General features: G+C 42.6%; 1 protein-coding gene and 1 long non-coding RNA gene across 21 annotated transcripts in view; one reads left to right on the forward strand and one right to left on the reverse strand.

Annotated features, from left to right (window-relative positions):
- LOC128342237 (uncharacterized) overlaps nt 1-11070 on the forward strand; it is a 66027-nt gene extending 54957 nt beyond the window's left edge. Inside the window, exons 2-3 of the long non-coding RNA XR_008314853.1 lie at nt 5393-5465; nt 10717-11070. This is a non-coding gene — a long non-coding RNA (uncharacterized LOC128342237). The remainder of the gene's footprint in view (nt 1-5392; nt 5466-10716) is intronic.
- TCF4 (transcription factor 4) overlaps nt 1-17022 on the reverse strand; it is a 515439-nt gene that overhangs the window by 237819 nt on the left and 260598 nt on the right. The gene's annotated exons all lie outside the window — the stretch shown is intronic.

Consider the following 17022-nt stretch of genomic DNA (forward strand, 5'->3'; position numbering starts at 1 on the left):
ACAGCAAGTTTCTTCTGCCTATTCTAAAATAACAAAGGGTCTTGTGAACTCGTAAAGAAACACAAGACACCTTAACGAATCACAAGAAGCCCTGGAGGAGAGGAAGAGACCATCTGCTTCCCAGATAGCTCAGGGTGAGCGCCTGCATTGCTGTCTGTCTGCTGCTGCTGTCGCCTGCCTGCCTGCTTGCTGCCCGCTACCTTTCTTGGGGGTGACCTGTGAGACTGTGGTTGCTGCTGCTTCATGGGGAGTTTGTGCAAGGCTGGGGCTGGAGTGAGTCAGCAGTTCCTTTGTACCACCTGCCCAGACTAGCCAACTGGCCTATATAGGAACGTTGCCTGTGGCCTCAACTTGCTAGAAGCCCTGCAGGAGAGGAAGAGACCATCTGCTTCCCAGACAGCTCCGGGTGTGAGCCTGCATTGCCGTCTGTCTTGCTGTTGCTGCCTGCCTGCCTGCCTGCCTGCCTGCCTGCCTGCTGCCCACTTGCTTCTCAGAGGTGACCTGTTGAACAGTGGCTACTGCTGCTTTGTGAGGAGTTTGTGCAGGACTGGGACCTGGGGTGAGTTAGCAGTTCCTGTGTACCATCTGCCCAGACTAGCCAACTCTGGGCTTATATAGCAATGCTGCCTGTGACAGCAGGCCCACTACCAGTGGGGTTGCCCATTTGGGGGAGCCACTTCAAGGGACAATGAGGGTGAGGGCCACTCCCCTGGCCCAGGAACTTACATACGTGTGTATTCTAGTAGTAGTGTTCTAGTAGTGATAGTGGTGAGTGGGTATTTTATGTTTTAGCTTCTGTTGTTTTATGTTTTGGGTGAGATTGGTTTATAATGTGTCTAGGTTTGTCTGGAGATGGTGAGATGGGGGCGTATCCATTATGGGGCGGCTATTCTGGTGGTGGTGGGGAATAGAAGAAGAAACGTTAGCAAGGCAACAGGCCATTACTGTGGAGGGGAAATCAGAAATCTACTCGCTATTTCCCCTTTTGGCTGTTCTGCATGCTCTTTGACCTCAGGGAGCAGTGTAAACTGCCCACAGGGTGTCACCTTGCTCCTTTGTAATGCCAGGTCAGTCCAGAATAAATTAGAAATAATCCATGATCTGATTATGGATGAAGGGCTGATCTTGTATGTATCAGAAATAATTGGTTGGGGGAGGCTGCTGGCCCAATCTGGTTCCAGCTTCTCCCTCCAGGGTACTCAGTTGAGGAGCAGGTGAGGGGACATGGGTGGGAAGGTGGAGTGGCTATGGACTATAAGAACAAAATCCCCCTTACCAGGAACCCTGCCAAAGTGTTGGACTACATTGAATGCATGTGCTTAAGTTGCGGGACCAAGAATAGGCTGAGACTTCTATTGGTATACCGATCACTTCGCTGCCCAACAGGGTCCCTAACTGAATGGATAAACTTAGTCTTGGGTTTGGCGTTGGAGTTCCCCAGGCTTGGGGGACTTCGGGACCAATTTGTCGGGTGAGGCTCAGGAGTTCATAGCGACCATGACAACTATGGGCCTATCCCAAGTAGTCTCGGGACAGACACACATTGCTGGTCACACACTTGGTCTGGTCTTTTACTCTGATCAAGGTGGTGTTCCCTGGGTGGGGCCTCCTGTGATTTCCCCATTGTAATTGATGGTCCAATTTCTGGTTAATGTTGGACATCCCACCTCTGCAGGGGTGAAGGGCCTAAAGATAGTCTGCCCGAGAAGGTTATTGGATCCAATAGTATTCTAAGAAGCCTTGGAAGGATTTAGTGTTGGCTGTGTCGGTGATCCTGTTGATGCCCTGGTGGAGAATTGGAACAGAAAACTCACCAAGGCAGGAGACATGATTGCTCCTAAGCGTCCTCTCTGATTTTGATCTGCCAGTTCTGGATTAGGTCACACTTCCCCAGAAGATCAGGTACACAGTCTAGGGGTGCTTCTGGACCCAAATCTCTCCCTGGTGTCCCAGGTTGAAGCAGTGGCAAGAGGTGCTTTCTATCAGCTTTGGCTGATACACCAGCTGTGTCTGTTTCTTGAAATAAATGACCTCAGAACAGTGGTACATCTGCTGGTAACCTCCAGACTGGACTTCTGCAGTGCACTCTATGTGGGGCTGCCTTTGTACGTAGTCCGGAAACTGCAGTTGGTACAAATGCAGCAGCCAGGTTGGTCTCTGGGCCATCTCAGAGAGACCATATTACTCCACTAAAAGAGCTATACTGGCTACCAATAAGTTTCTGGGGGAAAGACAAGGTGCTGGTGATAACCTAAGGTGAGGTAAAGTGTGCCTTCAAGTCGATCTCGACTCCTGGTGCCCACAGAGCCCTGTGGTTTTATTTTGGTAGAAAGAAAGGAGAAGGGTCTTACCATTGCCTCCTCCTGCACAGTATGAGATGATGCCTTTCAGCATCTTCCTATATAGCTGCTGCCCAATTAGGACCAGTGGGGATTCGAACCGGCAACCTTTTGTTTGTTACTCGGGCATTTCCCCACTGCACCATTAGGCTCTGGGTATTTAAGAAAATGTCTTCTTCGCCATGAGCCATACCACCCATTGAGATCATCTAGAGAGGTTTGTCTGCAGTTGCCACCAGCTTGTCTGGTGACTACTCAGGGATGGGCCTTCTCTGTTGCTGCCCTGAGTCTCTGTAATGCGCACCCTGCTGAAATAAGAGCTTCCCATATCTGATAACATTTTAAAAGTCCCTAAAGACTCATTTTTTCACCCAAGCTTTTTAACTTGACTGTGGTTTCTAATTGTTTTAAAGTTTTCATTTTTAATCTGTTTTGTAAACTGGCCAGAGACAGAAGTTTGGGGCAGTATACAAATTTGAAAAATAAAAAGAAATAATACATACATAAATAAAGACTAACATATTTATTATCATAAATTTTATTATCATAAACTTCATCGACTAGAATCAACTCCACTAGATAAACTGATAAGCCTACTTCATCCAATAAGGCATCTTTTTAAAAATAGTGGATTTCTATTATTTAGCAGTAGGAGAGCAAATGGCCCTTTGAAATCCAGCACAGCATCTCTCCAGTGACTGCTGCTGGAATTGTGTGTGTGTGTGTGTGTGTGTGTGTGTGTGTGTGTGTGTGTGTAAGTGTTTTAGATTGTGAGTGCCTTTGAGACAGGCAACCAATTTCTATTGCTACACAAGCTATTCTGAGAACTTGTTCTTGAAAAGCAGTATATAAATATTTGTAATAATACTAACAACTTATGCATATGTCTGTCATACTTGGTTGGCAGATAAACACAGAGGTATAGAGTGAAACTGAGCTGAAAGTTATTTTACAAGAAACCAGTTCAAAATAGGGTAGGGGCGGATTGTTTTCTGAAACTGCCTCCGGCTTACCTTTATTTTTGGTGCCACTTATTTCAAGGTCCTGTTGGCAGGACCTTGAAGATACTCCTGGATCTCTTGGAGGCTCCCATAATTTTCCTCAGAAAATTCCCCACTAGAGTGATGAACAAAAACATTGCTCCCGCTCCGATTGCTTTCAGAACAGCACTGCAATATGATGCCCTAGCTAGCTTTAGGAGGGAAATCATGGGAGCAAAAAAGGTGGTGGTTGCCAGCGACCAAGAGACCCAGGAGCACCAGAAGTGCATTTGCTCTCTTCTGTGCCCACACCCAACTTCACATCCTGCCAATGGGGTGGGGGACACTTAATTTCAGCCCTAGTATAGAGGGGACAAATATTTAAAATGGGGCCATAAAATGCAAGAGGTACAATCTTTGATACATCTATACAAAACTAAGATGAGTACAAGATTTTATTTTCCTCAGTAGATATCTCCTGTTTTAAAAAACACAACCAATTGTATAAAGGGAAATTTTTCTTACCGTACATTCCCATCCTCCAGTGTGTCCAGAGGTCAGTCTCCACCTCTGGGAACAGCTCCTCCTTCTGGTTGGAAGGCTGGGCAGAACATCTGACTTCACCAGGGAAAGGGGCTCCCTGGCTTCCCAGACCAGAACTAAAAAAGCAAAAGTCCCTAAAAACCCCATAAACTAAAATTCAAAACAAGAGGAACGTATGTCAAACCTAGAAGACAACACTGAAGTAGTACAGGAGAGGCAGCAAGAACCGAGTAAGTAATCCATGTGAGACTCTGCCTACTTCCAGCTAAGATGGGAGCTCCAATGATATGTTGATATGTTGAAGAAGAGGAATTTACAGTTTGTTTTTAAAATCCCTTTTACTCTCCTATGTCAGGACAGCCACCTCTTAGGACATATAGCAAAACGATTCTATCCACTAGGACAGGAAAAAAACGAAAAACAAACAGCAGATTAGGGTACAAGATTCTGCTGCAGAACTGTGCCCCCAAAAGCCATGTAAGCTGAAGACAAGAAGGCCCACCTTATTGTGCTTTGTAAACTGGTGAACTGGAGCCCATATTGCAGGCCTCCAAATAACTTCAAAAGATGATAAATTACAGGAGGCAGTGCTACCTCCCTCACTGATGGAGCAGAAACTCCCAGCGGTCACGTGATGCATCAGAATCCCTGTTGTGGAGTAGGAATTCTTGATCACAATCAACATCCTGTTTGAGGTCAGATCCCACATCTAGTTCTAAATCAGGAGGACCGTCGGGCTCAGGACCATGGCAGAGTTCCTGCTCTGAGTCAGAGTGCTGGGAACGGCAGCTCTTGATTGGGAATGTAGCCACAGACGTCATCTGCTTTCGTGGTGCTGAAACCGAGTGGGAGACAGCAGCCTTGTCCCTTTTCTTTTCTTTTTTCTTTTTAAGTGGTTGGGGCATCCCGGAGCCTTTAATATTTTTAGATGTCTGAGTGCCAGCACACGTGGCAGAGTTGATAGCTTGAAGGAAGTCAGTATGGACGTTCCCTCTTTGGCTGAAGGGCTCTGGACCAGGGGTTCTCGTTCGGTCACCCCTCCCACTTTGTGAGTGTACATGACACTCACAGCCATTGGCAGGCAGATATTAGAACCAGTATCAGGTTCCTTTGTGCCAGTGGGGCCTGTGGCAGAAACAGTGAAGCCAGAATTGGGCTCCACTGTGCTGAACGAAGTTGAGGCACTTTCCAGAGTCAAACTGGTGTGCAATGCTCTCTCCCACAAAGTGGCACAGAGTCTAGAAGCTTGGTTTCTGCAAGCCTGTCTTGTGAAACTTTGACAAATTTTACAAAGGTCGACTCTGTGTGTCCCAGACAAGAGAGCCCCTTGGAGTGGCCATTTGACCAGGGAATCTTTCCAACACACAAAGAGCAGTGCTTAAATGTGCTTGATGTGACCAAAGGCAACTGGGGACAGGGGCTGACTTGAAAGAAAAAATGCTAGGAGAAAGACAAGTGGATAGAAGCCGAGTGGAATAAACAACATAAAAATTTGGAGGAGAGTAACTCTGTTCTTTTTTCTTTTTCTAGCTGTTTCTCACAGCACCAAGTGAACAGAAGGAGTCATTGATGTGACTGCCGCAGCAGTCAGAAAAAGACTCAGGTAAGAGGAGCAGGTCGCATACCAAATAGCATGAGGGGGTGGGGCTTTCTCCTGCCAAAACTCTGAATTTAGCTCTGGAAGGTTCCGAGGTGTGTTCTGAGCCTGCATGAACACCCTTTAGTGTGACTGGACAACAGGAAACATACGAAGAAAGAACTTTTCAGAGAGGTGGGTATGACATCTGGATACAGTGGAGAAATAGGGTATCCTGAAATCACCTGAATGCATTTTATGCTGAAAACTGAAAAGAATACCGTACTGAAAGAAAGAGGGTCTCAGCTATTAAACAAATGAATGCATTCCAGGTTATCCAGCTTGTCTGTGATACACCAATACTGTCTCCTGGGCCCTCCCTAGCAATGACTTGTGCTTCCATAGAGAAGCCAACCTCACACTTTAAACAATTCAACAACAGGCTAAATATAGGATCATATATTTATGATCATAGATTAGGCTTCATCATATATTTCCTCATATATATGAGGTTTCCAATATATGAGGTTTCTGCATAGAAATCTTAATACAACATAATTTAATATCTCACACTGATACTGATGACATAAACTGCTCAATCAAACGGTTCCTCATTTCAAATTTTCTTGCACCTCACAGAAGATTAGAGTTCTGAAGCCAAACTATGTGTGGCCTCACACTTTGAACTCTATTCCCCCCGCCCCCACTCTACAATCAACTATTACTATACATTCAATCTAGATTGTTTGGCAATTTTAGGGAAGGAAGACATCAAAGTTCATGGGGATTCTACAGTCTTCTGTCCATTAATCAGGGAATAAAATGCATAGGCAAAAGGCTAGAAAAGTAGCATTAGGCAGGGAGAGATAAAGATATGCTGACTATTTTAAAAACTGTTATTGTCATCACAGACATGTTGGGCTATTTGGAAATGAGAAGAGCAATTAACTACCTGCCCCTTTGAGTTCAAAATGATTAGGGTTGTGGGTTATTAGAGGTGTTTTAAATTGATTAACTGTTTTGCTATTAACTGATTAATGAGCCAATTAAAATAAATATGACAGTATCTCAATACAGGTGATATATTGAGGATATTTCATCACAGCAACATGCTTTTAAATAAGGCACCATAATACATGACCAAATATTACTGTTGGAAAGAAAATGAAACTGGTAATCCTGCCCCCCGCCCCCCATCCCTACCAAACTGGTCATAAACACAATTCAATAGAGTAAATCTGGGAGTTATAATGCTGGCACAAAATGGTATGCCATTGGCAGTATTCAGAAGTAGTGACTGTAGACTCCCTTTACAGAGCTGCCTTATACATTTAAATGAATAGGAATAATGTGAAGCTCCAGTATGTATCAGAGAGTAAATGGGGCTTGGTATCATGTGGATAGTGTGAACATGGATTGTAAACAATCATCCCATCAACACTCTTTTTGACATACCCTTTTGGAGAAAACAGCTTCAGTTCCAGTCCACTTTGAATTATATTCTCAATTTACAATCAATAAAACCAACTTTCCTGCTCTCCCACCATCACTGCAGGTGTCTGTCCCAGCCCTTTACATCTAGGATAATGTTTTTCCAGCTAAACAAGAAATAAGCCGGTCTTGCAGCACCGAGCGTGAATGGTGACATTTACTAAACAGGGTTCACCTTGGTTTGCATTTGGATGGGTTAGAGTTGTGAGCACTATGAACTCTGTCTGCTCTAAGATATGCTGTAAATCAGTGGTAGAGCATCAGCTTTGAATTCAGTCGGTCCCTGGCATCTCCAGGAAAGGCTTGGAAAGACTCCTGCCTGAAACCTTGAAAAGCTGCTACCAGTCAGTGTAGACAATACTGAGCTAGATAGAACAATTGGTTTGATTCGGTATAAGGCAGCTTCCTATGTTCCTAAATTCAGAATTAAGGCAACTGTGCACCTTCCCCCTACTTTTAAAGAATTCTTGCACTGTAAGAGGCAGAACAGAAGAGAAAGTGAAAGGACAAGTAGCAAAATGCTGATGAGTCAAGGCAAATAGATGCAAGAGAACCTGGGTGGATGTGTGAATCATGATTTGCCATCAAATAATTATTTGGAATGCTGCTACAGTTATCTTCAACTGCTGGGTAGTTGTTGTTTTTGTCATTGTTACATTTGAAATCCATTAAAATAAAATTTAAAACCTTACTCTTTTAAAGTTTCCTTTTAGTTGAAATAAATTTGTAATCTTAGTGTAATTATGCTAACTACATCCTGCATCTAGTTGTTTCAATTGTGTTGGGTTAGCTAATGCAGGAATTGTAAATGTAACCCCATATGTTGTGGCAGTATTTTTTTAATATACAAAAATATCCACATGCATTATATTCAATAGATACATTCATTTTGTTATACAATATCTCAATTATTTTCTCCAAGTTGGTTTTGAAAATCAAGCATAGATGGAAGCTACTCACATTTTCACATAAGCCACCATATTAGATAAGATTTGCTTTCGTATTACATCAAAACACAAACCCTTCCAGAATCAAGCTACTTTTCCTTTTACAGAAAGAAAACAGTTAAAAAAAATCAAATAAAAATGCAGACAGATGGCTACATTCCATCATTAACTTCAAAACAAAATAAAAATATTAACTTCTCCGTTGCTGCTAAACGTAGCAAGGCAATCCTGTGTCTGGCAGACGGACACTTCATCTGCCGAAAAGGCACAAGAATGTACTTCTTTCCCTTTGTTATTATTTACTATTATTATTAAACCCCAACAATGTGCTCAAGAAAGACAAGAAAATGGTTTACTAAGCAGAGAAAAGCAGGACATATTGAGACTGGAACCTTCAGTTTTTACCATTAATCCACTCTCATAAGTGGGGGGAAGCCTTTTTGAATAATCTTTGGACAATAAATAATACTACCACCACCCACTATTCTGATTCTTGTTTGAAGAATCTTCATACAAATAAGAAGTGTATCTATCAGCACTTTGGTTGAACTAGGAAAAAATGGGGAAGGGAATACGGCAGCTAGTTCATTCTAAGCCAAGACCCCAAAGTCTGATTGGTAGTAATCGAACATATGCAGTATACGATAACTAGTTTTTAAAATGCTTCTAAAATTATTCATGTATAAATCATGAATCAAAACATAACACTATATAATTATTGAGATATTACTGATTGTGACTGGAAATACACAGTATAGCTCAAGATATAGCTGCCATCTTGGATTTTAAAGTGGCTAACATTATTTTCAAAATCCAAAATCCATACTATAATGAGAATATCCCTGCCAATTGCAATATTTGTCTCAAACTTTGAATTATTCTCATGTTTTCTATTCATCTGCCTCACAGTTAAGAGGTATAGAGATAGTAAATTAAAAGTGTGCCTCTATCACCTTTTAAGCCTTTGCTAAAGCTCCACTGGTCTTGATTCAAAGACAATGCTATGATTTCCAGTTCATATGCAATAGATCAGGGGTGATGCATGAACTGAAGAAGAGGAGAAAGATGGTCACAAGCTCTATCTAGGTTTTCTAAATCGATCTGAAATGTTCGGTTATCATATGCTGTAAGCTCAGTGAATGAATGAAGTATTTGCCACCAGAAACTGGGTTCTCTAGACAACCTACTCCCACATAATAGGGAGGAGGTGAAGTACTTGTCATCCAAATCCAACCAGAGTGGTTTCTAAACAAGATGTAGAGGGAAGAAACATTTTGAGAAGAGCGATAACATATATACAACAGTGTATGAATAGGGTGCTCAGATTCCTTGATGAAGAGTACCAGTTCATCTTACCCCTTCACTTCAACTTCATAGTCACTAAACAGAGCACTGGCATCTATTCTAATGGTCATTTTTTGACAGTTAATGCAGAGGGCAGATATTTTATTTTTTTGCATCTTCCAAAGGTAATACATCAAAGCTATTCCCATGATCCAAATCCCTGGGTAGCTAGGGAGGGCTGGAGAAAAGGTGGAAGCCTTCCTGCTTCCCCCACACAAGCACACAGTTGCTAGAGCTCCATCAAGCCGCAAGCCCATACGACTGGCATGGCAGAGCTGAACACATATTGTAAACTGCCCAGGGACTTTTTTTGTATGGGATGGCATATAAATGTATCAATCAAACAAACAAAACAAGCAAGTAAGCATAGGGGATCCGAAGTCCTCCAGTACCCCACAATGTACTGCACAGGAAGCTGAGAGGCTTCCTGCGGCAGTGCTGCAGCTCCCAGCTTCCTGGCCATTTATCACAGCACTCTGTGATCCTCAGGGAGCTGGGCTGCTGGGAGCAGCAAAACACAGCCCCGATCACACACATGATGAGGGCTTGCAAGGTTAGATGTGGGGTGGGAGCAGGTTCAGAGGCTCTACACGAGCCTCACCACCCAGATTTCCCCGCTCCTGCTCTGCTGCAGCTGATTGTGAGAACAACCTTATTGGCTTCCTTGAACCAGAGATGTCTCCTTAACAGGATGCTGTTAACCTCTAGAATACTCCCAGAAGAAGATTCATTCCATGTTGCACTTTGAAGCATTTGATGCTGGAAGCATATAGGCTCACACATATGGTAGTTAACATAGACTTATAATCAGTAACAGTAGTTCTCCTTTCTGTTATTTGACAGTCCTTTCTGTTATTTGACAGTCCTGCAGGAAGACCCTTTAGAACTTGAATTATCATTAGATTCTTTGATAAGATGACAATAGTGTTAAAATATAGTCTGCTATGCAGCCCACAGTTGAACATGCACTAAGTCCTACTGAAAAGGCTTCAATGCAGCCATTATTTTCTCCTCTTTTTAAAGTTAAGAGTTCTATATGCTCAGGATGCCTCAAAAAGAATTACAGGTTAAGCTACTGAACAACTGGCAAATGTAACTCAGCAGGGGTGCATGCTATTCTTGGACATTAGAAGCAGCTGTATTTATTTTCAGTGACCAGGATATTACTAAGGTAGTGTTTCTTTTTGATTCAGAGGGTCACATTTTTTCCAGAATACTCCTGTTCCTCTTAGCATTGAATTTCATTGTTACACTTGTCTAGCAATAACAAAGGAAATAAACCCTCCTTTAACACACAATCAGGTGAGATCTATCACATCAGCTAATGATAATTATATACACAATTGCACTTATTTCTGACTTGGGATCCAAATCTAAATCAATTTAAAAGCAGTGTAATTGGTGTCTGCATTTTGGGGTTCACACCATCCAGAATAAACTAGATTGGACAGGGTATTTATAAATACTGTTTTAACCACTTTTTCAACTTTTACCAGGAAATTAGAGAAATAAACATAAAGCTAGCATACTTATGCTGGAATGTGGCCTGTTCAACTTCAACTACAGCTGCATGCTATAAAAATAAAGCCTACCCAACTCCGCATTTATATACTGAGCCATCCACACAACCAGAATCCACATCATGAAAAGTATCGCCAAATACTGGGAGAACAAAACAGTCATAGAATTCCAAACAGAAGCCTGACTATGAACATAGACACCTGGGCAGAATTCCACAATGCCAAGGAGACCCGGCTTGCAGGTCTGCCTGCTTCAGCCTTTGACTTTTATCCTATCCTTACTGTTCTGGTATTTTGAGTCTGAGCTGTTAAAAGCTGAATATCGTATAAGTTGTAATTGCCTCAATAAATGTTCTAATCTGAAATGTTTACAAGCCGTCAGGCATTTGTTATTAAATTGGGTTAGTATCATTACCAAATGAATTTACCTTCATTTTTGTATAACCTGCAATTTAGGATCTGAATCTACTGACTGAAAAAATAACTGTTTCAGTAAATAACTGAAACTTAACCATGTGTAACCCACATAGTTTTAAAAGTAGACACTAGCAATGCCTCATATTGTAACTTATTAGGTTCCTTAGACTAGTGTAGGCTAGATGTTATCAGTGTAGTAAAAAAAACTTTTCTAGTTTTCAGTTTATGGTTGCAGGTTGGGATCCCTAAAGAACTCCTTGGAGCCTTATCAAACTTAGGCACAGCTATAATGCCTTCTGAAAGGCCCCTCTTCGAATACCTCTGTGTAAACAAAAAGCACTGGAGGGCCCTGGGGGCCTAGAACTCATGCCATTTGCCTGGTTTCAAAGGATTGTGCTTGGGCAAAAAAACCACAAGCCATAAGCTGGGCTGTGCCAGATTCACCAGTGTGCACTGCACTAGACAGTGGAATGACAAGAAGCCCTCAGTTCCCCATCAGCAGGGCATCTATCCTTGTGAATCTAAGCCAGAGTGGGCACACAAGTCACTCGTGGCTGGAATGTTTAGGTCTCGCAGAGCCAGACAGAGAAAAATTGCTGTGGCAACGTAGATTCCCACTGAGAGAGGTATGCTTATGTGGACTTATAGCTCCCTACTGGGATGTTTCTGTACTTAAAGAATGGGAAGGCTGGGAGGGAGGAGAAAAGAGCCATCTGGACCCAACAGGTTCTCTGTGCTGACTGGGTCTGGGGATGAGTCGAGTCAGCTTCTTTCTCTCTCCTGATCTGAGGCATGCAAGAGGAACCAAACAGCATAAGAGATCTCCAATACCACTGGGAAACCACTGCCTTCCAAGGCTAATCTAGAAAAAGGCCAGTTCCTGTACTGGCCAGCTCCTGAATCAGGATGTACTGTTCTATCACAAACATGATTTGCAAGTAGATGCCTGTGATTAAACTATATTGCATGAAGTAGCACTTTATTTCAGCAGATATAAAGTACCATTTAAAAGGGTGCTTTTCCCTTTTAAATGGTACTAAATACATTATATTATTATGATTATGCATAACTTCATGTCTTCTGTAACAAATCATATGCAAACATTAAGAACATTTACACATGATGAAAAAAGCATGATGGCATGTAGGAGGCAACACTCCACAGATAGTGGTCAAGATCTATTATACCCCATGTGTGAGCAGAGAGCTCTTGCATGTGCCTATGTGGTGTTGGTTCGTTACACTTCTGGCTGCATCCGGTTTGACTCTTGATTCAGAGATCTCCCAACCTTCAGAGATATTTTTCAGGTAATACAAGGAGTTACAACATAAAAGATTGCCGGAAAAGCTCTAGCATGTGCTCAGAGCTTGGAGCCCACTCACTGTCATCTAGCAGGACTGGTCTTACATTTAATTTAATTAAACAAAAAAAAAGCTGAGTTCAGTTTTCCTGCACTAAAGTTGTCTCGAGGCCAACACTATGGCCAGGTTCAGATGTATTACGAAACCAGAGGTCCCTTCACCTCTTGCTTTTGCGAACCAAATATCCAAACATGGTGAACTACAGCTAAAGAAAAAAATGGACCTGCGGTTTCCCTCCCCAAACTCCATTTGTCACCTTCAGTTATCTCTTGGTTTCATTGTCCCGACCTCCAATTTGGTGGTGCCAGCATTACATTCGAAAGCTGGCATTGCAGTTTCACCCCTCTGAAACTAGAGTTGAGGGAGGAAGCTCCTCCCTTGCTCTGGCTCCTATTGGCTGTGTGGGCTGTCCTTCAGGAAAAAAGGAAGCCTACACAGCCAGGTCCCCCACCTCTCTCCAGTCTCACTGACTGCAGAAAGGCTCCTCTCCCCAATGTCCGAACGCAGATGGCAGGGCATGAAACTGCAGGTCCATTGGACCCACAGTTCTGTGTTAAATCTGAATGTGATGTATATGTTATGCTGGAAATCTGTGGCTGAATCTCCCCATGTTTTAGAAGACCTAAATGCAGCTAGGGGATGTGTGAACTAGCTATAGCACAGAGAAAGGGTGTTTTCTCCTGCACTGCTCTCTTGCTTGAAAATCTCTTGAAATCCTTGTAACTGCTACTGACTGTGGTGGGGAAATAAAGACAGGCGCAATTTAGGTGTGGTCACACATAATGGCAACAAGTAAGTATGGAAGAACTGCCAGTTCCTGGTGGGTGGATAACCCCACTAATGCTGTCAACTTCTGTGTTGCATGAATCCGGAAATGTCAGGAGGAGAATGCTGGGTACTCAAATCTGCTGTCATCTGTAAACAACAACTGAAGTTAGGCAGAAGATGTCAGGCACTGGTGAGTACTCAACTTTCTCCACCCAACATTTCTTGGTTTGCATGACACGGAAGTAGTGGAAGCAGTCCAAGCGCATGCCTGCCGGGAACCAGCAGTTCCTCTGTATTTACTTACCACCATTATATGTGAACTCATCCTATGAGTACTGTCTTCCCTAGAAGACACACCACAGCTAAAAGCAGTTTTAGCGGCAATTTTGAATGAAAAAAATAGCAAGAAAGGAGTTAAGCCTCTCTTCCCCAGTGCCATTACCCCTATTTAGTTTCTGACCTTTGTTTTCAAGTCTTAAAGAAATGCCAGGATATCTAATCACAGATTTCTCGCATAATGCGTACTTTTGCCATCAGCTTCCATTTCCCATTGAAGGAGTCCTGTGACAATGGTAAAGATAAACACCTCCATCCACTAACCAGTCAACCTGACAAACTAGGAATTCAAATAATTCATATGGACTAACTTTAATAACACCAAAATCTCATCTGCAACATTAAATTTCTTGCACCAATCTAACTTTTGTGGCAAACTACAGTTTCCAAATGGCACACATGCATCCATGTATTTTCTGATATAGTTGGCAGTGCCTGGTATTGGCCAATATCCCTTTATTTGCCACAGAGGTAAATCAAAATGTTGTACTGGTACAGTACAGTAGTTGCACCAATCCACCTCTCACACACAAACCCACCCCAGGAACCTATTTGCTAGCACAGAGGATTAGAGGATCAAGCCATAAATCAGCTTATATTCAAATATTCTTACTTAACCAGTTTGTGAATTGGGCTGAAAGAGTGTAAGGCATCTGGTACACTAAAAATGCCAGGCAAGTGATTAATAATTAACGTGTTGTATATTCTACACAAGAATAATTCTAAATTCTCTCCTTTCTGTGCAGGCAGCCATACACATCTGTCTCATGTGCCCAACCTGCAAATATGTGAGCTGCCCATGCGCACAATTGTACTTCAATGATTTCGCAACTTGCTCATTGGCTCTAATGCAATATTTACACATTCACCATAAAATCTTGCACTCCTAAAATATAGGAGTATGTTCTGCAACAACAATGGCAGGTATTGAGGGAGGGGGCTGGGGAGAAAGAGAGGGGGTTGGGGAAATGAAAGACCAAAGAGATTTACGGAAAAGGAATTTATCTCTGAATTCTTTGGTTTTATTGGATTTAATGCTATCGCAATACAACATTTATGTGTTTTTATGCACATAGAGCAGGAAGGAGATTTGATAACAGGTAAAGAAAACTTGCCATCAGAGCAAGAAGAAATCTACTTATTTGACTAATCAAAAAACATACTTAATGATTTGTAATAGTAGAGTAAAATGAACTCTTGCGTCTCAAGAGGTCTGCAATATGATCTTCACAAAAGATAGCTTGCCAATTTAACTGAGGTAGTAGTTATTTAATTTTTTTATAGATAGGTATAGCTTTCAATAAAACCACATATGCCTATAATGCTGCAATGGCAGATGTGTCTCGATTATTAGAGGTGGGCTCTAGGGAATATATACAACGGATCTTGAAATCTGTAAGCAGCTGTTTGGAAGGGGGGTGGAACATTGTAACACACACACATGTTCCTTAAGTGCAGTAATGTTTTGTTATTTTACTGCAGGTGTATTACAGAGATGAAATTTAATAACTTATTGTATACAATACCAATAAAACAGAAAAGATTCCATGCCCTGATGTTCATGAATAAAGTACAAATTAGAGTCAGATAGTACTATATACATATAGACAGAGTGTTTGTTACCCCATGTGCTATCCATTTTAATGATGTGGCAAAAAAAGGAATTTGCAAGGCCAATGATCAGAGGTACTACCAAATCCAGCACTGAAACATTATGTGAAGAATGTGCTGGATAAAGCATGGCAAGATGCAGGCAAAAAGGGCTAAGCATGTTGTTCCTCATCTAATTCATGATGAACCCAGAAACACTGAGGCACGTTAGAATTTTTTCATAGTTTGACATACAACGTAATGAGGCTATTCACATGAGCAGCCCAACCCAGGTTAGGGCAACCCAGGCTGGGCTGAGCTGCTCGTGTGGAGCACTGGGATCACTCCCAATCCTGGCACTTCTGCCCCTGCTAGCCCGACTTTTAACCCCGGCCCTTAATCAGGGTTAGAGGACGTGAGCACACCCTCAACCCCAGGTTCAGGATTGTGTGTGTGCTCGGGCTGCAGGCAGCCCAAGCGCGTGGCTCAAGGGGAATCCACCAACAGCCTCATGTAATTATTTCTTCAGTGACAAAAACAGTGGCTGACATTCTGTACAGTGCAACCTGAGCGGTTCTGAACCACTTAGAGCAACACCCAGGATGTCTCACAAGAATACTCTTGGGCTAATATTTAAAATTGTGCAGTTTCACTTGCAATATTTCCTTTGGAAATTACAATACTTCCTTTGGAAAGGCAATATTTCCTTTGGAAATTATAGAAGTATCAGTACGCAAGTGTGTTGTCTCCGACAGATAATGAACCTCTTCTCACAATCAGTGAGAAGAGCTTCTGGCTTAGCCCGCTCTTCCCACAGACAATCTTGCCTGCAGCCCCGGGCAGCCAGATCGGCCGCCCACATGACTACTGGCTCCATCAAGAAGCCGGTGGGGGCAGCAAGGATCAGGGGCCATGTGACCACCAGAACTTCCAGGATGCCCTGCGCAAGCACATCGGGCATTCTGGAGAGACCCACAAATGAGCAAAAAAATGAGGTTAACGGAGCATTCACTCCGTTAACCTCACTTAAGGGGAGGGGGAATTAGCTGGGCTGGCCACCTTAGAACCACCAGGCTTGCCTGTGAGCCTGGTTGGTCCCCACAATCAGTAGAAAGTGGGCTAGGCTCCCTTAGCCCACTTTCTACTGATCATGGAAATAGCTTCAACGTCTGACATCCCAATGAAGCACCAGTGCTGCAGTTGCGATTGATCAACTAACTTATCACCAAGGACAAATTTTAACCACCTCCGCCACAGAGTAGCTCTGTGTCACCCAACAATATGTCCCAGAGGGTCATGCTGCCCTCAGGAACATATTTTCAGGTGTCAGAGACGACTTCCAAGGGAAGCAAAGTTTGTCCTCTGCAGACACCCGTGCGCACTGGTGTTTCATTAGCCAAGCTGTCAGCCAACATCTTCACATAGCACTTCCTTTTTACATACCATATACATCACAGAGCTACAGTTATGAAAAATTGTTAGACTTCTTGTCTAAGTATGAGAGCAGAAATTGTTCTTGTTTGATGGGTGATTATGTGTTTCAGAGATAAGTGTATATCTTCTCTATAAGATACAGTAGTAGTGCATAGGGGAAAATGATCTACAGTGTTTAGCCACTGATGCTAAGTATGCCTCTGCAGTAGTGACCAACCCAAACCAAAGATGTAATCATTTCTTCCTAACACTATGCACACAGCAGCACCTGCCAGTATGAACACAAGCCCTTTCTGAATGGTGCAAATTGCCACTCCACATATTCTATCTATCTATCTATCTAATTTGTACACCGCCCCAAACTTTCATCTCTGGG

The sequence above is a fragment of the Hemicordylus capensis genome, chromosome 2 (assembly GCF_027244095.1).
Source record: "Hemicordylus capensis ecotype Gifberg chromosome 2, rHemCap1.1.pri, whole genome shotgun sequence".
NCBI lineage: Eukaryota > Metazoa > Chordata > Lepidosauria > Squamata > Cordylidae > Hemicordylus > Hemicordylus capensis.